Source organism: Aphelocoma coerulescens, unplaced genomic scaffold, assembly GCF_041296385.1.
Source record: "Aphelocoma coerulescens isolate FSJ_1873_10779 unplaced genomic scaffold, UR_Acoe_1.0 HiC_scaffold_123, whole genome shotgun sequence".
NCBI lineage: Eukaryota > Metazoa > Chordata > Aves > Passeriformes > Corvidae > Aphelocoma > Aphelocoma coerulescens.
In genome coordinates, this window is record NW_027183480.1 from 193,305 (window position 1) to 215,490 (window position 22,186).

Below are 22,186 nucleotides of genomic sequence, written 5' to 3' on the forward strand. Positions count from 1 at the left end.
CGTTCCTAACGCACCTGGTGACTCCCAGAGCGGAGGATGGAAACGCAGCCCTGGTCCGAAAGAAACCCTGCCCGGGAGCGCGGGCTGGGATTGGGAGCCGGCAGAGGGAGCTCGGTGTTAAAGAGGCTCTTTTGGCTGTAAAGGTGCGCCTTTGTCTCTCTGCGAAGCACCCGGCCGTAGCGGCGTTTTTGCTGCTGTCTCCTGATTTTATTAAACTTTCATTAAACTGTCCCTTTTCTTCAACTTTCCTTCAAATTCTACGAAGAGTGAAGCTCGTTTTTCACGGCCGCGCGGTTGGAGCGGCACCAGCGCTGATCCCTCCGCGGGCAGGATCGCATCACAAATAGTCCCTCCTGGCGGATCACTCCGCGTGGGGCCGCATCACCGGTGATCCCTCCGCGGGCAGGACCGCATCACAAATAGTCCCTCCTGGCGGATCACTCCGCGGGCGGGCGCCATCACCGCTAATACGAGTATTTATAAATTCCAAAGAACTCGTTAACGCAGAAGAAAGCAAGTACGCTTCATGCTGGGTGGGAAACATAGGGTCTAAGGGATAAGAATTTTAAAGCTGTCAGAGACCCAAGGAAAGGAGCAAAGGGGAAACAAGAAAGAGAAGGGCTGGGACCCCTGGAAGCATCGCCCCCTCCATTGCCGCCTGCCCCCCCCAAGCCCAGGCTCCTGTGGCGCCGCTCGCAGCTGCAGCGCCGCTCCTGAGCCCGAGGTCCCGCCTGTCCCGGCCCTCAGGCAGCGCCCGCGGCTCCACCGCTTGTCCCAGCGGGGCGGCTCCGCCGGTAGCCCCGGTGTTCCCGCCGCCCCCTCCAGCCCCTGCGGGCCCAGCGGTAGCCCAGCCCCCCCTTACGTTGTCCCTGTGCCCGTCCCTAGCCCAGGGTTTTAAAAATCCTCAGGATATTAACTGTGAATTTACGTTTTGTATTAAGAAGACTAAACATCATGGAAACAGCTGAATTTAGGACAAACAATAGGCCAATAAATACAATACTAGTGCTTTAAAATAATTAAATAACCATTTGTTCTTGCATCTATGTTGCTTCCAAATACTGGCAGAATTCCTTCAAATAAACAAACTGCTAGTTTTTTTGTTTTGTTTTGAATTTTTAAAGATTGCATTTTGGCAGTCATTCAGGCAAATCTGGACATTTGTTCCATTCGTCTGAAGTGAAAAAAAGCGATACATCTATCACATTGCACTTTCTCTCTTAGGAAGCCAAAACTAGGGCCCTCCAGGGAACAAGAAGTTTAATTACAAACTATCACTGTACAACAAGACAGATTATTGGGCAATAGTGCGTTCTGAAAGGTATTTGTCATAATGAGGAATGGGCAGGGTAATTGGTGTTTGCCAACTGACAGGCACTCGGTGATCGATGCATCTGAAGGGCCAACAGAAATTCTCCATCCTTGCTTAGGCTCTGCTGACAAGGCACTTTCAGCACTTCTCTCAGTGTTTGGTATCTCTCATTCCAAGTTCCTGCTACGTCCTGAACAGTTTTGGTGAGTGGTAATTTGTAATAGAGGATGGATGATCAGCAGGTGATTCTTCAGTCAAAAGGACTAGTTTTTCCAATTTATCTGTGGGATTTACTTGAAGTGATATGTCATGTAGTACTCAGATGACCTATTTCTACAAAGAATGAAAATTACTCAGCTGCATTAACTTACATATATGAGTGAAAATACAGTTAGATATTACTTAGCTCATAAATGTATAACTGAATAAAAAGTGTTCTCTGAAGGATACAAGTAATCTTTACTGCCATTTGGCGGTAGACAGAGAGAAGTGACACACCAAGGTTACTCTGCTCATCAGTGGCAGAGATGGGAAATGATCTCACCTGAGCTCCAGGGCAGCATCTTATGCATGAACTGTACTGCTCTCCTCGTTCATTTGGGAATAAGGTTAGCATCCAAAGATAGAGCAGAAACACATTCTCTGGTCAGGCCTGTAACTCTTTACAGTGCTCCTTGTACATTATTGTGAAGCACTTGACACCAGGCACAATCAAAAAAGGGATACTAGAATACCCTGACCCTTAATTTTATCTAGAGCAAAAAATTGTTACGTAGCAAAGTTCATGTCTTAGGTAGCTAAAGGAGAGCAGCTTCTTCATTTCACAAGATTTAATAGAACAGTCAAAGCACTAGAATGCTACTGAAATTAGGAAATGCTGCAATAAATCACAGAGTTCTACTGCTTGCATTAAAAAAAAAAAAAAGTTAAAGTTTCTGGATTCCCATTTTAAAAATAGACTTCACAGTCATTAAAGAGTACTAGGGGTCTCTGAGAAGAATAAGCACAGGCTTTAATCTATTGTTTTTAATAAAGGAAGTCCTGCCCCATCTGTAGGGTCAGAATCACAAATCATCTATCTTATTATCTGAGAATAAAGACTGAACATTAGTCATATTCCTTTTATAACACAGAGTGACCGATACTTCAAAGCATTGTCATCACTGCTCTCTGGCTGTAAATGAAAACGTCATGGTGCTTCACTCTCATCTTGTATTCATATGCTTGACAGACAAGTTAAATGAGAATTGTCCAAAGCTATGAACCAAACCATGACAAAAGTAGCTCTTAGAGTGGTTTTAAATCACTCAAGCTGACATTCCTCGGCCCCAAATGTCACACCACACAGTGCTGCGATGCACGCAGCAGGCAGAGCGCACTGTCCTGTTCCTCGGCTCCCAGCTTCAGAAGTGGCTACTCGAGTAAATAGAAACCTCAGAAACGTAGTTATGGAAATAGTGCATGTCAGCAGACTTCAAAGGGCAGAACATATTGATAATTGCAGAAAGAGGCCCAAAAGGGCTTCAATCACTCCCTGTCCCTGCAGGTTTTTTTGTTGTCCTCTTAAAGGAGCAATGACTGGGTGAGGATGAAACTGCCTTCCTGCCCAGCTGACAGAGGCTTTACAGGCATTCTAATGCTTCTGTTTGCACGGCTGCCCTTCCAGCTCTGTGCTGTCTGCAGCCTGAAGGCTTCCCCAGCTCTGAGAGCACAGACCAGCACTGGAAACACGACCAGCGCCAGAGGAGCTCCAGCGGTGACATCTGCTGAGCCCCCGGGCTCGCATCCTGAGCCATCGCAGGTCCGAGGGAAGCACCCGGCTCTGGTGGCTCCTTACCTGCCAGCACTGAAGCAAACGGCTGCTGGGGATCGAACGGCATTTCAACCTGCCAGACTCCAGGTTCTGGGTATCCAAACGGAATACCATTTCCTGAGAATAAACACAAATTCATTATCCTGGTGTGGCTACAGAGAAAAACTCACTTAGACAGCCTGTTCTGCTAATGTACAAAGTAAAGATGTGTTAGATCGTGCAGCTGTCATCGCAGCATTGATGTTTACAGTCTGTGTCTGTTTTACATCTGTATATTTTCATTCAGTGTTTTACTGTATCCTGGTCACTCTATAGGGAAACACAAATCTTAAAAAAATACAATTATTTTCAAAAAAAAGGAGATGCATTGTTCATTTCTACTCCAGTGAAAAGCTGGATTGTACTTAAAAGGCATTGGCTTCTATTTGGGAAAGTGCTGATAGACTGTGTTGCAACAGGAGACCCTGAAGGGATTCTGGCTGACTCAGAAATTTCTCCAGGGACTGCTGAATAATGTTCACAGCAGACACAGTTCAGACTCTTTTAAAATGAAAGAGCATATGCTCTCTCTTATTATTTTTAACAAGGCTAACGATACAAGAGATATCAGAATAGATTTTTCCTTGTCGTTTCCAAATACCGTGTGATTAATTCCTGGGCCACAGAACAAGGGCATAGAGGAAGATAAAGAAAATAAATTATTTAAAAATTATTCCCTATGTTTTCAGTGGGTAATCAACAAGTCGATTCCTGTAAGCATCCATTTGAAGCTTTCTTATAGTTCAGAACTGCCAACAAGGGCTCTTTTACTTGCCCCTTTCAGTGGTTTCCTGAAAGCACACTTAAGCTGAAATCCACTGTGAGTCCTGCTGAAGGCAAATTGATAGCTCAGAGGAGTAAAGTGAACTCTCTGCAGGTATAGAGACTTGATCTTCAGAATTGTCCTGCCATTAAGAGAAGGGAGATTGCCTAGAGAATGGCTTTTAACATATTTTCATTCACCATGCTTTCCTATCTACTGTGATACTTAAAATCCCTCTAGTACTCAAAAACCCATTCAATGTGGATTTAATGTCTATTGTAGAGAAAAAACTTTAGAAGCTAGTTTAAAAAAAAAATCAAAACACCTCCATGGTTTAAACGATTAAAAATAGGTGAAGTGATTTTAATTATTTGTTTCCATACCTCTGACTTGCAAGACGCCTGGAGAGTACAAATGACAAGCAAGTATGTCCAAAGATGGCCACATAGGATTAGACTTCACAACACATTAATTCAATTCATCCTTAATGGACATCAGATTATAAATGACCAAACCTTTCTATGTTATTGAGGTGCCTCCTAAACTCTCTAGGCTCAGAAGACAAAAGCCCAGGATATTGAATAATTAAGCTCCTTAAGAGAAAAGAAAAATCAATTCCAATCCGTGAACATAAATTCAATTTCCTCCAGCCGTCCTAGCTCATACAAGCAGAATTCAACCAGCAAAAAACTCGTTACCTTCCCAAACCTGTGGAATATCCAGCAAACCAAATTCTCAGGCTCCTACAGTGAGCAGAGCAAGGACAGAACTAAACTGATTTTTTTTTTTTTCTTACAATGCTACGCTGGTGTCCAATTGTCCTTAGTTCTAGGATGTGCAACCCTGAGCTGCTCAGGGAACCCTTGCCTTATCACATGCGAAGAGGCTGTCTGCAAGTCCAGCAATACTCAGGGGACCAAGGGAGTTACAGATCAACATCAAGTATTTCAGGCTTCACCCCGACAAACTAATGGACACTACCAAGCATTCACACAGAATTAACCTCCTGCTTTCACTTCGGGCAAAGCTTTCAAAGAAAAGAGCATCCCTTGGAGAGCTGTGGCTAACAGCACCAACCGGGCCAAGCCTCTTCTTCACCAGCCAAGAGAAGTTTTGGCAGCGACTCGAGCAATAACAAGACAAGGACTTTAATCCCCTTTAATTGTGTGATTCTGTTGGGGATTTGTGCTGCTTCAAAAGCAGTGTCTGCTGTGGTTTTGAGTCACCTGATCCACACTGTTTTTCTCTCTGTTTTCACAGCTCTGGCATTGGCCAGGAGAGCACTGTGCAGATCCACGAGCAGCTTTCAAAGGTCAGCAGAGCACTGCCTGGTTTCACAGCCTCTGTGAGGCTATCTCAGGGCCTGGCTCTCCCAAGCATCCCACAGCTTCCTGGAGAGGTTGCTAATTACCAGACATTCATTATCTGTTCTTATAACCCAGAGATTTAAATTGAAAAAAAAAAACCAAATTAAAAAGGGGAGGGACGGAAGAATGAAAAAATACTAAGAGAATGGATCTGCACTAAAAGTGCTTTGACTTATCCTGTAGGACTCCTGGCTTCAGTTCCTACAAGGAGACATTTTCAACTGCCTGTCAAATTCACATCACTGGGCCTATCCTCAGCACCCTCCAGCCTTGTCACATTTATATGGAGAGGTGGTGGAAGGATGGTGGCTGAAGGGTGTTTGGGGCTCCAAGAAGGAAAGGGAAAATATGCCTGATGCCATTCAAGGCTGATAACTCAGTAGGAGGCTGTAGAAGAGCTTCTCTGTCAGAAGAGGCAGGAGCAGTGCTGAACACTGCCCAACCTACCACTGCAGCTGAGCAACCAGGAGGAATGTGGGAGAGGCAGGACTGGGAGACAGTGAGGGGATTAGGAAACACGATGCCAGGATTCTTCTTCCATTTCCTTTCTAAGGTAATTGGTCCTGTCTAACTGAGACAGACCCCTTGTCTAGACTGGCTGCCGGACTGAACAGTCAGACCAAATCCATAATTTCATAAGGTCTGGTGAAAATAACCTTCACAAATGAAGTAGTTGAAATGAAGTAGGGCAATGGTAGAGTGAATAAGGAATCTTGCTAATGAGCCAGAGGTAAACCAGAGCCTTACTTACACTCTTGCTGAGAGCTGTTCTGTTCCATTCAGCTGTGTATTTGATCATTCAGCTAAGAAACCAGCATGATACAAGGGATCTAAAATTTCAGTTGCTTCAACCGGAATATCTAAAGTAGCAAAGCAAAGAAGCCAACAAATTATTTCATTGTAAGCCAAATTATACAGGATATACCAGACAATACCAGGAGCATTAATGGTTTATTAGGGAAAGAACACCACCAAGTAGATCTCTCATAGCTTCAGTTTTCTGTTGCATAGGCAGCCCCTCTGGGTTGGTCATCCAACACACAGATTGGGGGGTACATAATTATGGGTCTCAGTCTGGGCAAGCTTAATCACTTTTTTTTCCATGAGGACCTTCCCTCGATTCCATGTGTCAGTGATAGAACAAGGGGGACTGGCTTTTAATGAAATATGGTAGGTTTAGATAAGATAGCAGGAAGAAAATTGTTTCCTTTGAAGGTGGTGAGGCCCCGGCACAGATTGCCCAAAGAAGCTGTGGATGCCCCATCCCTGGAAGTGTTCAAGGCCAGGCTAGATGGGGCTTTGAGTAACCTGGTCTAGTGGAAGGCATCCCTGTCCATGGTAGGGAGGTTGAAACGAGATAATTTTTAAGGGCCCTTTCAACCCAAACCATTCTATAATTCTATTATTCTGTTTCAGGTTATTGCATTTATTAACTTTAAACCTCATTTCCTATATTCCTATAGAATTTCACCAAGCCCTGAAGAAAAGAGAAAGCTATTTCTATAGCAGCATAGGAAGCCTGCACCACAGGCAAGCAGAGGGACAGGTCACACACATCTCAACACTGTCTGAGAACAGTATCAGTGGGATAAATACAGCCAAGGTGTGATACATATAGGAGTTAAAAAGAGACTTGTGTACTAAGTGGCTGCTTGACACAACACTAAAATTCTTCTGTTGTGGGGGTTAGGTCTCAAACATTTACCACTTAGGATAGTGATTTCTTTGTCACCAGTAAATGAAGACCAGTCAGCTGCTAACTTCAGCTCAGGAATATGCCACTAGTGATGGAGGACATCCAAGACCTGCTTGGTGACCAGACTGCAACACACTGCAAAGTCCTGAGATGCTGTCTCTGGACTCAGGCTTAGAGAACCTTTTCAAAGTGTTTATTACTCTCACGCACAAGGCACAGGAAACCCTCTGCGGTATATGTACATTAAAGACAGAACCACAAGTTTCATCTTGAACTCTGAATGTGTGTGCGCAAGGAAAGTATGTGCAGAAATGACTTACTAGAAAGGAAGACATCTGGGTCAGATGTTCTCTTCACTTAGTTAATCACATGGAAGTGTCATTCTGAAGAACTTTGTGTATTAAGCCTGAGGAAAAGTGCTTTGTTCAAAAGCGATATGCACATAGCAAATGTGAGAACAAGAGTTCCCGTCTGACCCACAGAATCCACCACTTACCCTGTTATTTATGCAAGCTGCTGTCAGGTCATTTTTTACACACTCACATAGTATTTTCCAATCTATGATGAATGCTACACAAGATGAGGGCTATTCCTTGACATGTCAGACTAGTGAGAAAGTTAAATTACCTCTTTGTGAGTTCCAAGCTCAATGTATCCACAGAGAGGGTGAAACGCTCCTGTGCCACAGACATAAACATGGGTCCAGTTGTACGGCTGAAGAACTCGGATAAAATTGGCACACTCTGTCTGTTGGGAAAAGAAAGATAAAGGTTACTTTTCATGTTTATTCTTCTCTTTCACATTATACATAGAATATAAGTTACAGCCATATAAGCTTATATAAGTTACAGCCATAGCATTGGTGTATTTAAACTCAGAACTACTGTAGCAGAAACTGTTTACAAGTAGTTCAAACCTGTTAGGACTATAACTTGACAGTGGCTATCTACCAGGCAGTTCATCAATCAGACTTGCAAACCTAATTCTGCTGTATGCTTACAGCCACGAGAAACTGTCTGCTCACACCACGGTTTGGAGGGAATCTGTTCAGCCAGTGTTGTAGCAAACACCACCCGTCAACAATTGGGCAGAGGTCGCAGAGCCACTGGGTTTGTCTGGCTACCAGTCTTCCTGCCTTTGCTCCCAGCTCAGGGTACTGCACATGCTTTAATACCAAAGATCACATGATTAAAGCGACTGCGGTGGGCTGAAAGGCTTCAACACACTTCCAAGGGCATGCTTTGTCTCTGCACCAACCACATCTTACTGGTGACTTTTATTTGGTCATTTCTGAGTCCAGTGGGACATCCTGGCTCTAGCTGGGCTTGCTCCATGTTGTTGTTGTTGGTAAGTAGCACAGGCATGCTTGCAAGGATGATACATGGGGCTGGGGGAAAAGCCTTGATTTAGCCTTGCCCAGAACGAAATGAACACAAAAACACATAACATACTTCAGAGGGAACACACAGGATTTGTTCATATGTTCAAGCCATCACCCTGCATCTAAGTGAGAGTCCGAAACAACTATTTCCCTCTCAGGACCTTCTCCTTTTTCTCTTAGTGTAGAAATAGACCAGCACAAATCTTCCACATGCACCAGTATCAGAATATTTCCAATGCTCAGCATTGTTTAGGTTCTGACTGCTGTAAAGGTAAGGGTAGTAACAAGTTAGAATAAAAAGCTAAACTCTTCAGGCAGAGAGCTGAGAGCATTTTGAGCTGGAAGATACCTTGGTAACCGACATGCTGGAGATTTTTTTTGGAGAGAAAAGGAAGAAATTTTATTTTACAGCCAGGAAATGTTTACATTTAGAGTGGGCTCTAGACACATGACGTAATCTGTGCTGCACAAAACATATAAAAGTTGTATTGTGTACACGTATGTACCTTAAATATACTTCCTAAAGAAGATTTGTGGTTTCTGGCAAAAGCCATTGAGTCTGAGATTTTTTTTTAAACCCCAACTGCAGCTGTCTGCAAATTAAGTTGATTTGTACACTGCTCTACTACTGTTTCTTTAATGAATTATAATGAAGTTAAATTCAGGATACACCCAAGAAAAAAAGAAGCATTTTAATGTGAGAAAAGAGGATTCCAGGGAAATACTGCCTGGTATACATTTTTGAGGAAACGCCATTCATCTCTCAGCTGCATTTATTACACAAAAGAACAACATATCATGATTGATGCCTGCAAGATTGAATTTTTTTAAGTATTAATATTTAAAAACCAACAGAAATGTAACTTTGCTTTTCAATTAAGAAAAAACACTTAGGACATTAGTTCAGAAGAAGTGTAACAAGAGCTTACTAAAGCATTTTTTGCATTTAATAAAAAATACATAGATATGCATAATCCTCAGCCATAATAAAAAACATACATCATACTTACATGGGCATCTTTCCCAGCTAATTTGCATAATTCTACCTTTTCTTTTGCTGCAGGCCAGTAAATCTGTAATAGAGTTAAAACAAGACAAAGATGATGAAGATTATACACTGTCCTGTGACTGTAGATTATTCCAGGAATAAACAGTTAAAACAGATTTATGCATGTTGAAGGACCTTGCATGTAAATTGAAATGAACATGACTTCAAGTACAAGATCCCATTACAAAAAGTTAAGAGGCTTTAAATCAACCCCCCTGATTCTTGTTTATTTCTTCATTGGCTACATGTACTTTTAAAAAGCATTCAGTTAATCTGGCCGGGGCACCTTGTCACCATTATGTGTTTCTCTCAAAGTTATGATGAGCCAAATCATCTGGAAACTAAACTGATTGCAAAGCCAGGCAAATTACATTTGTAAGAATTTGGTCCAGTGGACTTGGCAGAACTGTTATAAAAAAAACACTTAGCTCTTTCTGCCAATTTTCAAATGAAAATAATTAGGTTCAAAAAACTAAGGACAGCTGGAGGGAAATTTGTAGAACAAAAAGTACATTTGGCAGGAATCAACAGTGCATGGTTTAAAAACATCAACATTAACTGAGTTTACTGAGAAAATGACACAGAAGTTTAGAGAAGAACTGTGGACCTTAGATAATTGCCAGTATATATTGATACTGTTTCTCTTTCTTTTTTAATCTGCCCTGCAGAATTCTACAAAATAGGTTTTGATGTAGATAAATCCAGATGACAACATACTATCAGTTACTGTAATCCAAATTGTGTTGGTGAAGAAATGTCAGTGAACAACAGTGCAGGTTCTGCCTCACTGATTTCAATTAAGCAGTCAAAACTGGATATGATTGAGTACATCTGATTCTATTAAATTTAAAATAGAAGCTAAATACAGATTCTTCTCGAATCACTGTGTTAAATATGGATATTTTGTACTTCTAATTTTGACAAGAAAAAGCAATTGTTATTTCTCATGACTAGTAATAAAAACACCACAAATCACACTACTTTTTAAGCAAATATTGATTAGTAAATTGCCTGAAGTCCCAGGCACCAGTCAGCAGGTCATTAGTAGTCACAAATGCTTTATAGTAGTCTCCAGTCATGCTTTACAAAATCTTAAATAGCAAATGTATAGGAATGAAGAATTATTATAATATGCACTAGAAATAAAAACAACATCAAGGAAGGACGCACAACTCAGTGGCATGCAAGAGGAGTTGACTGCTGTCATATTCCCCTTCACCCAGCTGTTGGCACCTTACTGGAAGTGGCTTGACATACCCAGGCTCAGTCCCACACAGGTAAGGAAAGCAAAAAGCAAGTGGCCTCCCTCAAGTACCTTTATCACTTTCCAAAACCTACAGTCACTGTTTCTCTCAATCTGGAAACAGTCTGGATTTTACTTCTTTCTCTTTCCTTCCCAGTGAAAATGGATGTATTGGATTTCTGCAAGGAAATTAATTTCCTCTCAAGTGAACTCCGTTACCTTCCTGATAAAAAACCTCTTAGCAGAGACAATGTAGTTTAAGTTACTTAAACCTTAACCCTCTGCAACAATATTTACATGGAGTCAGAGATAAGACAGTGTAACAGCATTGCAGCACTGGAGCACAAATTTGCTTTCCCAGAGCATTTTCTCGGAAAGATCTGGTCAAAGCACCCAGGTATGGAAATGCAATCAGCCATCCCAGGGATGTGTGGATGGCACAGAGCACAGTGCCAGGAAGCACAGAGGAAAGTACTGGAAACATCATGAAGGGCTGAAGGTAGGTCCAGTCTGGTCTCCACTGCAACACAGAGAAGTTTAAGAAGAAAAGCTGATGAAAAGCGACCCGTGAAGAAAAGCTGATGAAAAGGAACAGATAGAGGAACGTAAGATCATGGATCTCCAAATACATTTGGCCACGGAGATTTGTCTGAGATCTGATCCTCAGTTTTCTTGTACATAAACTTTATGCCCAAGATCCCTGAATCACTTACAGGAAAGCCTCGAGGTCTTCAAGGGGTTTGGGAGATTTTTGGCCAAAGTTTAGTTATCCAATGAGGTAGACAAGATGTCCCTTTGTAGGCTTTTGAAAATGCCCACCTGTCCTTGCCAACTACACAGAAGAACTGGAGGAGTTAAAAACAGAGACATCTGCTTCAAGGCTTCAGAAGTGTTAATGGACTTGAGTTACCCTCAAATCTTCTACAGATTCGTTCATGGGAATCAGTGTTTGTCCTACAAGGCTGAAATACACACATCCCCCCTTCTATGATAATTGACCACAGACAATTATTATTTAAAAAATCAATTGTTTTACTCTCTAGTTACTCAACAGCCTCAGTATTTAGCATTATATAAGGCCACATTAGACAATGAAAAGTGAAGCTAAGTGATCTAACTTGGAAATCAATTTGCAATTATATATGGGGGAGCAAAAGTGATATTTATTAGCTTACCATATGAGAAATGAGAGATTCCCAGAAACTGTCAGTTCTAAATCGTAATAGATCAAGAAAATTGCATCATTTGATGAGTTGCATCATAAAAATTGCATAAAATAATGAGTTGATGTGCTGAGCAAAAAAGCATGAACTTCATTTTTTATTACAGGACATGCTGTGTAACAGTGCCACAAGCCTGGTTCCCTCAAACACTGGCACAAGCAACATTATACATGTGTACTGACTTTTCTGTAGGGGGTGAAATTAAATTGTACCATTATATTTTATTCCAATGTGTTACTTAGTTTCGCAATATGCCAAAAAAGTAAGACTGGAGGCTCCTGTAGTTTCTTTCAGATTTAAAATCATTTAGCTTGTAAATGGTTTGAAGCTTTGAAGTTCTTTTTTTTTTTTTTTTTTCTATTTATATGCTTTATTCACAATGGTAACATCTTATTAACAAAATCTCTTTTATTCCCAAATTTCTCAATAAGTAAAAACCTCAAGGAATGGAAAAAAACCCCCAGATAGCCAGGCCTTATATATTAAAGGTGACAACAACATTGACTTGTAAAGTTACAATAATGTTGTGTTACAATCAGTACAAATTATATATTTAATATACTTTATAGTTGTATGTATCTGAAATGTCTGGAGAAATCTTAGAATAGCTAAGTGGAGTTACTGAATTTAAGGCAAGAATGCAACTAGTTGGAATATGTGAACTGTATACTTAAACAGGATTCTTTTCTTTTCTTAATCTTCGGTTTATTTTCCTTTTAAAATAACCATATCAAAATTCCAAAGGTCAACTACTGTCATGATTTCTAGATTTTCTCTTCTATTGCCCAATTAAAAGAAAAAAAACAACCTCACCATTACTTTTAAATCATTCTTCAAATATTTTCTTAAATTTAGGAATGGGAAAGAAATTAAATTCTCCTAATAAATGGAAGTTAATAAACTCTTTTCTATCAGAGAGAAAGAAGACCTCCCAGGAGTACAAAATTAAGCAGTACATAAGTGTAGGACAGATAAGGTATCACTTTAAAGGGTAGCTGGAAATTGATTTCTGATTAAAACAAAACATTTAAAACCACAGAGGTCTTTTCCAGATCAGGAGCAGTGAATTTCTAAAAGTAACATTTTCCCTTCCTCCAAATATGCATTTTACTATAAGAAAGGAATGAAAAAGGAAGTAATTTTTTTTAATACATTATTTATATATAAATAAATTGGTATGTGAATGCTATATATACATATATATATATATATGTATGTATGTATATATATATAAAAATAATATCTGGATCCACCACTAAGAGCCAAATTTCAGCTGCCATCTGTCATGAATTAATAATACTGGTATTTTACTCATTTTTATGTATGCATCTTTCTCTATCAGATTTTGTTCCTAGCCTAACACTTAAGATTATAAATCTTCAGGAGAAGGGGTGCTCAAAGATAAAACAGTGAAATCTGATTACAAAAAAATGTGTGAAAGTACAGCTTTTTCAAGAATCACTTCTAATTAGGCTACTAAATCTAGGATGGTGCAGAACTTTGCAAAATGAGTGGAAAATGCTATCTATTGTCACAATACAAAAGAGGAAGATCACAAGCTATCTAAACAATTTAGAAGCCCACTGGTCTTTTTTCATCTGTTTTTAAGGTTTCAGAACAAGTTTTTAGTTAGGGAAGAAATAATACAAGTTTCCAATGAAAACGGAGTGTGGCAGAGAAGACAATAGAACTTGGTAAACAGCCACTATCCCACTCTAATATTGTACTTTTCTTAAATAACCTAGCTGAATTACATTAAGGTGGTAGAGCTGCTCTTCATCAGGGCTCCATTTAAGTATTCACTACATTGTCACATGGAAACTGATTAGCTCAGCTGCCAAAAACAGGCATTAGTACAAGAAAAAAAAATGGTCTGATAAGTAAAGAACTTGAGGTACAAAGTTACTCGTGCAGTTCCCCAAGAAACAGTGTCAGAGCTCATCCTATTTCATGCACCCTTCAGTAGCTTTGGTAAAAACCCAGAACTCTCCAACAACCCCTGCAGATGACACAAGGTTGGGAAGCATCACTAAAACAAAAGAAGTTAAATTATGCAGGAATAATCAAAGGGCTCTGAAGACCAGAATTATCAACAGCCAGAGGAAATGGGTATAAACTGCTAATAAATAAATATAAATAATAGATTGTAGATTTGAACAAAAATCAAATCTGAAACATCGGCGTAACAAGGATCTGTTCCACAGCAACAACATTCCTAAAGAAGTTGCATGAAGTATCCCAAAGGGCCGCTTACAACAGATGATGATTTGGGACCCTGAGCCAGTGCACGCTGGGACAGATGAAAACAACTTGTTCCAAAGCTGCTGCTGGGGATCTGACATGTTTATCTATTTGGCCCACATGGGGCTGTGTCTTCTAGCACCCACAGCTCCTGCACGTTGGCAGCTTTTCAAAAGCTTGTCAGGCCTTGACAGCATTCCTATTCCTGCGGAGCTGGGCGGGTCGCGCTGCAGATCACACCGCGATGATCGCGCTGACGTGTAACCCCGCGGGCACTGTTAGCACAGCCACAGAAAGGGGCACCATTGCTTTGCAGCTATTTACCCACTGTTTACCCAGCTGACAACATTTTGTATTTCGTATTTATTTAGCGCAAGGAGTAAAATAGAAAAGGCTTTAGGCAAACTCACAAGAAACTTCGATGTACTGACGTCATGTTTCCAGCAGGATCTCAGAGGTTGGTGCTCCTATGGAATTTCTTTGCCAGCTTTCCAGCCTCTCATGCTATTAAACATCTCTCCGTTTTACACTGCACTTCTGGTGGTAATGGCACAGAGGCCTTCAGTAGAACTACTTTCCTTTGCTGACCATCTTTATTTTACTCACAGGAAGAAATCACAATTTTTCCAGTTTGCAAATAGCTTGCAGAATTTGTCAGGGACACTTCATAATGCCATTCCTGCAACAGGAGCTAATGGCTTCTGTACAGGAAAACTTCAGAGAAAATACATCCCTGTTACAGAAAGAAGATTATCCATTGCTATATTTTATATATTTATTGACTATAATCACTTTCGCTTTCTGCATTCATCTGTCATTCTGGAGGACTTGCTCATTACACTGTGGTACTTGCTGTTGTTTTATAATGAGGTTTACAAGCACTGGAAACCAGACAGATTTTTTTTCAAGCTGCCAGCTAAGGAAATTTTCAACCTATTACACAATACATTTCATAAAAACTACAATGATTTAAGAAATTCTGACTCCAGCAGAACTACTGATTTATTTCATCAGGAAAAATACACCAGGAAATAAAGCTATAACTTAATATATGGAAGTCAAATTAACTAATTTAGGTAAATTAATAGGTTTTAAAAAGGAAGTTATTAAATTATATATATGTATACATTAGAGAAGGGAGCAGGGTACAATGCTTTGGATCCTTCTTTGCCAGAAATGTCTTAATAGAGAGCATTAGACTCTAAAATATAATCTTGCCAAGTAATTATATCTACACATGAGAATAAATTGTTGGGGATCCTGACTTAGCTTTTGGAGGTATCAGTAGCTCCTAACAAAACAAATATCTGAAATTGAGAGCTTTATCAAAGTAAGAAGTTCATGTTCAGCTTTGTTTTAAAGAACGGAAACCCCAAACTATGCACAATCTTGCACTGCAGTCTCAAAGCTGTTATGCCTCTCTCGCCCCATCAGCGTGCTTTTAACACTCCTTCCACAAAGTCCACAAATGAACACATCATTTATCGGCAGAAACTTAATATTCTAATCAATTTCTACTCGTTTTAGTAGCTGTATGTAAGCAGATCATTTTTTCCAGATGACTCGTACTCCAGAGGAGTACAAAGGACACACTTCAGACCCTTGTAGTCCCAACATGTGTGGTTTCCCCCCCACACTGGGAAGGCCTGGAAGTGAGCCGCCTGGCCCAGTGCCAACCCAGACCACGCTCAGTCTAAACACAGCACCGGCAAGTGCTACTTTCTGACACTTCACTGCTACTGTAGAGTATCCTTTAGCTTCCTCCTCAGGGGCTGAGATTTTATACACAGCTCCTCACGCAACTTCCTTCATCTCATCCCTTCCCTCCACTGCAAGATTCAACCAGCCAAGCACAGTGGAATTAAAGAGAAACACTCATGTGACATTGCCTTGTGTTACCTGGGCATTTAAGCAAGAAGATACATTTATAAAGTTGTTGAATGCCCATGGAGACCTGGGAAATCAGCACACCAGGACGTTCTGCAAGGCTTCTCAGTCAGTTCTACCCATTTAAATATATTTTGCCTCAGTGCTTTTTTGTGAAAAGTTAAATATTATCTGAATAGTTAAACTATTATTTTACTACTAAAAGAAGTATTTGAACCTGCACACATATTTAGTCCAGATACGCAAGTGGTTAGGAATTTTATTCCCTCCTTTCTGGTTACCACAGATACGTAAGCATGCATTCTCTATTCATCTTAGGAAATCCAAATTTTCTTTCCAATACAAAGTAAGTCTTTTCTCTACCACATCTATACCAAATGGCACTGTCTGACTGCACATTAGTGCTCCTGGCTCCATCTGTGTTCTGCTCTTCTTGGAAAGCACAAGGTCCGTAATGAACAGCGCTGGTTTGGCCAAAGGGAAAATGTCACCAGCTTGGACTGAGGGGTGGCTCACACAGAGTGCTGCCACCTCCAGAAAGGTCTGGGCTCAGAAAGCCCCACTGAACATAATGGGAGGTGACAGCACTCAGCATCTCTCAGGAGGCAAGCAGAAGCCCACAGAAACAGAAGTCTGCTTTTCACACAAACAAAATCTGTCTTCTACAGAAAGCCTACACCAAAAATCAATTTGTGGTCTGAAAATTTGCAGTTGTGAGTAGTGCTGTTATTAATGCAATATCCTGGGAGGGGTAGTGGATTTTGAATCAATTACTGAGATGACAGAAGCAAGGTAAGTGCTTGATAAAGCATGCCAGGAAGAAATTTCCTGAAATACCCAGAATCTGAGTTTTACAGAAACTGCCATGTGCAGCATTGCTGAAGTCCAGATAAGGAACAAGATATTCAGACTGGTACTGTATCTCTTCTATACAATGACAGCAAGCGTTGCTCTCAAACGTGAGGGCAAAATAGTCTCTTGTTCCACCTGTTCAGCTCCTGCCTGCAATCACATTAATTCAGGGTCAGTTACCTCTTCAGAGCTGGCAGCAGTACGTAGTAATTTAAAACCACCCTCTGGTGCCTAAAGAAAATACCAAACACAGCTGAGAATTCAGATTTTCTTCCTATCTGGGACAAGCAGGAAACCAGTTTTCATGTGTTCCTGTTGCAAGCATCTGGTTTCCACTCATAGCAGTCAACTGTGCTTACAAAAGCTCCAGTTCACCATGTCTGCTAGAAATATCGAAGGCTAAATTGGCATCTTATTATCTCAAGTTAACACACTGTCACCGGGCACAGGCAAGGGACTACAGCAGATCCCAGTGGAAGCTTTTCCTAAAACTAGTCATTCTAGATATTAACCAAAATGTTAAAATTGCCACTTATATTTTACTATGATTTAAACCATCCAAATTGCCTCTGCTCTGTTCAGTATTAGAGTAAAGTAATCCCAGGGATGCCAGGAAGCAATGAAAGAGCTGTCTTCAGTTATTTCCTTCCAAATGCTTTGAAATGAGGAGGGTAACCATGACCAGAGGAATTGAGAAGTGAACACTCTGAGCTGCATTTTTCCTGTCTGCTGATATTTTGATGCTATTTTCATGCACTGCAGGGCTCTTCCACACAGCTGATCTCTTGCAGGTCATCAGTCACAAAGGACATCAATCAGCACAAGAAACTCAATTGATTAAAGATAATCTGTATAACTACGGCAGGTGAGATGATCAAATCTTGGTAAATTTCATTGCACAACGAATCTGCAGTTACCCAGAGAAGAAAGAAAGAAAGAAAAACACAAAACCAACCAAACAAAAAGAATTTAACAAAATTTAACTTAGGAGATAAACTCCGTGGAAAAGGCACTGACCTTTTTTACATTTTTGTTTACATCAACCAAGTTGAGCAGGAAGATGTGGTCCTTTGCCCCGACTAGTAGCCGGCCCCTCTCCTCATCCGGCAGCAAGGTTCGAAAATCAAGCCCCTCTGCTGAGCCCAGGAATGGGATGCAGCTGTTTGAAAGCAGCAAGTCTGTGGGAAAACGAAGAAAATCTTTATAATCAAAATGTTTATATATGACTCATCAGTGTCTTTTATAAATACATGCAACCAGCATGGAGTGTACCAGGGAAATGAGTGCAGTCTTGGAGCATGTCTTTCCAGAGTCATAATACAATTCCTGTTAACTTCGGGTTCTCTGGGGTTTTTCTTACTTCCAAATTGGGCAATATTTACTTGCACAAAATATTTTTCTACATAAAATTTTCTTAACAAATTATCTGTAAGGCATAAAGGAATGAGAAATTCAACAGAAATTAGAAACCAAGAAAGACATATCTTTGCAAGATGTGTGCTATATCTTTCCTTCATCCCAAGAAAACGAATTCTGTTTATATCACCATACTCATGGATACACATGATCAAGGATCAATACCTCACCGTATTTGGTGCTCCAGATATAAAGCAGCGAAGAAGGTCAATGCCAGCCAAGAATAATTAGGAGCAGGAAACAGTGGGTAGGAACATTTGAAGATCATCCAGTTCAACTCCCTCACTATGAGGAGGAACATCTTTCACTGGACCAGCTCGCTCAAAGTCCCACCTAACACAGCCTTGAACGCTTCCAGGGATGGGGCATCTGCAACTTCTCCGGGCAACCTGTATCAGTTTCTCACCATTCTCATCATAAAAAATGTCTTTCTTCTATCCAGTTTCTATCCACTCTCTTTTAGTTCAAAACTATTGCCCCTTGTCCTGTCCCTAAAGGCTTTGGTTAAAAAGTCCTTTTTTCCTTTTTTACATCTTTTTCACAAGCCCCTTTTATATATTGAAAAGTTGCAATAAGGTCTCCTCAGAGCTTTCTTTTCTCCAGGCTGAACAACCCCAAACCTCTCAGCCTGTCTTCATACGGAAGGTGTTACAGCCCTCTGATCATTTTCAGGGCTCTTCCTTCCAAGGTCCATGTCTTTCTTGAACTGGGTGCCCCAGAACTGCATGTAGGACTGTAGGTAATTAAGAAAAAAAAAAAAAGCTCTATGAAACTAATGAAAGAACCTATACTGTTGCAAAAAAGCTAAAAAAGCTGTAAAATAAAAATTCTGTAGCATTTTGCCTAATGAATACTCTGCGGACGTAATTCTGGACGAGGACACAAACAACATATAGAAAAGAGCACAAGAATATTTAAGTCTTGTTGGGTAGTCATTACTTTGGGGAAAAGAAAATAAACATGTGAATCAGTTCTTCCACAAGCAAACTCTCCAAGCTAAACTATTTGGAAATCTTCAGACAGAAAGGCAAATCCTGTATTTAACGGGAAGATAAAATTAAGGGTATTTCCACCTTCCTGGCACTGGATGGACAATGTAACATTCCTGCTAGAAAACCCAGACTTACCGCACAAGTTATTGGCATATCCTGATCATGATGAAAATTTGGGCCAGTGTTTTGGAGAAAAAAGTCCTGAATTAAATAAAGGGAAAAAAACCCCACCCAAACATTTTTCTCCAAGGTCTTACACAAACCAAGTGACAGGCAAGAAAAGATTAAGTTCTAGTCCTGGCTAATGAACAGAACCATGGGAGAAAAATATTTTATCATTATTAATCTGACTACCTGGTATATAATTATGACAATTATTTTTTGGCTCAGTCACTTCTACTTAAGTTTGTGTACTTTTGTCTGGCTCAGTGCAGGATGTTGTTATGGTACAATCTGAAAACAAATTGTCATGCATTGCAGCTCCTATTCCCCTAGGTGAGATTTATTTGGCAGTACTTTGGGAAAAAATCTTGCTTCACACTGAAAAATTTTATCTGATGCTGAGCATTACATTACTATACACCAGCACTGTCCTTTCCCACATACCTTTCGTGAAGGCAAAGATGTCAGGATTTGTTTTCTAAACCAGTAACACTTTAAAAGATGTTTATTAATTGCCAGCAAGACCACTTTGGAAGCAGCTTATGGTTAACATGGTACTATAAAAACCTCAGTCCTCACCTGCAGAACACAAGTAACTAGCATACAGAATATGAGGAAAAATTCCTTCTCCTCTGCAGTCACAGGAATTTGATCTAAGGATAAATTACATGCTTGTGCAAATGCTCTAAAGCACTTTCAGCACTTAAAGCCATGCAAAGCATGGGCCTCTGCAAGAGTGTCAATTGCAAAAATATGTGGATTTGATTCTTCTCCACATACATGAAGGACGATGACTGAGACTGCTGTCTACTTCCAGTTTCCTTATTTGAAAGGAATGATCTCTGAAGAGACCATCCCAAATGGACATTTGTCATCTGTTGTTTAACAGTTCTAGAATTTCTCAGTAAAAAAAAACCCACCTAGAACAGCTACAACAGTGAGGGAAAATGCTGCCTCATGACTGAAATGCCCAAGTGGGAATGAACCCTGCCTGATGCCTTGTACAATCATTTATTTCACTGCATCGTAAGGAAAACATCTGTAGAATATTCCAGATTGAAATGACAACACTGCACACTCCTTTCTTACTGGTGCAAATGACAACACAAGCTGCAAAGTGGTGAAGAATCATGTTTGGTACCTACTATTGAAAACAGCTTGGAAATAAGACTCTGAGCATGGCCACTGATAAGATTATAACTGTAATATGATCTAATAAAACTTTACCAGTAAATATTAACAGAGGGTTGATTAAATTTCAGCTAGATTAATAATTGTTCTCAGTCTATAAAACAACGCATTTTATTCTTACGCATTGAAATTTCCCTTCACAGCGAGACATATTTACTATCACCAAGGATATTGCACTGGAAAAATTTACTGTGAAAAGCACATTTCCCAATGATTCTCAAGCTTAGAGCAAGCTGTTGATTTGAATCACTGCATCTCTGCAGCCTGGCTAACACAGAACCAGCATTCTCACAAGGTACAGTAACAAAGTTACAGGGATGGTCTTTCATGAGTACGCGTTCAGCACTCAGTTTATGGTCTCTATTTGCTGTTTTCCTCAAAATTAAATACTTTTTTCCAGCCCGGTGATTAACTAAGTATCCAGCTAACTCCCCTTCTGGGTTAATATTTCACTGCTGACTGATAGAAGCTGGAATAGTGACTGGGTTTTATTCATTTCACACAGTATCTCGGTGGACTTGGCTCAAAACAGCATGATCATTGCTTACTTATAAAATCTCCAGCAGCAGAGCCACAGCAAAGAGACTTCAAAAGTAAAAATCTCATTCTGTTCTGATCATATGTATTTGCATTTATAAAACATATTTACACTTGTTAGCATCAAGTCACATGTGTGGTGACCATGTTGCCATTCCTCAACTCCAGCATGCTGTCACAATGCAGCAATGTAGAACCACTTGGTTCAGAATCAGAATGCCCTTTGTGACTAGGTACAGATTTTTTTTAGTGACAAGCCATGCCTAAATTAGCAGAAAGGGAACATCTCAGCCACTTTCAAAACAGTTACAGACAACTTTGAAGGACTCTGAAACTAAAGGCTGTATAACTTTCATATACAGGAAAGAACAAAGGTTGCATCACTTGCCTTTAGGGAGGAGCAAGTCCTTTCTCATGTTGGAGAATACAAGTGAAGGTTTACATGGGCATTGTAGAAACTCAAGCAAATTTCTGGGATAAAGAAAAGTATTTCTAGCATGACTGCAGCAATTTATCCAATTCCTAAGGTATGCTGAGTTTAAAGTTGACCAGTTGACCCCAGATGTATTGGTAGGAAGGCAAAGAGAATAAATACTTCCGGACTACTACCAATCTCTACAATGTAGTGCAAGAAGTAAATTACATTTTGTTTAGCTGCATGTCACCATGGACAAAGCTGTGCATGTGAAGTGGCTCTCATTGATATACAATACTATTAGGCCTGGTGAAAAACGTAATATTCATAGAACAGTAGGGCCTCTCCAAAAGGATACAGACAACTGGGAATAGAGAAAACATGACTTTCTGTGTTCACAGTTTTGTGTTAAAACCTTGGTTATGAGAAGCCCAAAAAAGAGCTGTGTACTAAACCACATGTTTTGCAGTTAGGGACTTCTCTGTTCATCTTTCAGGACGGAATTGTTCCCCAGGAGGGTATTACAGTCATAAAAGTGACTGTGAAAAGAACACTTTTCCAAAGATTCCTAAAAAATTCAGGAGTACTCTGCTGTAGAATTTCAGGCA

The 22,186-nt window shown here is 40.3% G+C and overlaps 1 long non-coding RNA gene across 1 annotated transcript; it reads right to left on the reverse strand.

The window, feature by feature from the left end:
- Positions 1 to 912: 912 nt before the first annotated feature.
- LOC138100634 (uncharacterized) lies at positions 913 to 16,211 on the reverse strand. The gene is made up of 5 exons (XR_011146863.1): positions 16,026 to 16,211; positions 9,382 to 9,444; positions 7,618 to 7,737; positions 6,046 to 6,154; positions 913 to 3,242 (listed from the first exon to the last, which is right to left on the reverse strand). It is a non-coding gene; the product is annotated as an uncharacterized lncRNA (long non-coding RNA).
- Positions 16,212 to 22,186: the final 5,975 nt, after the last annotated feature.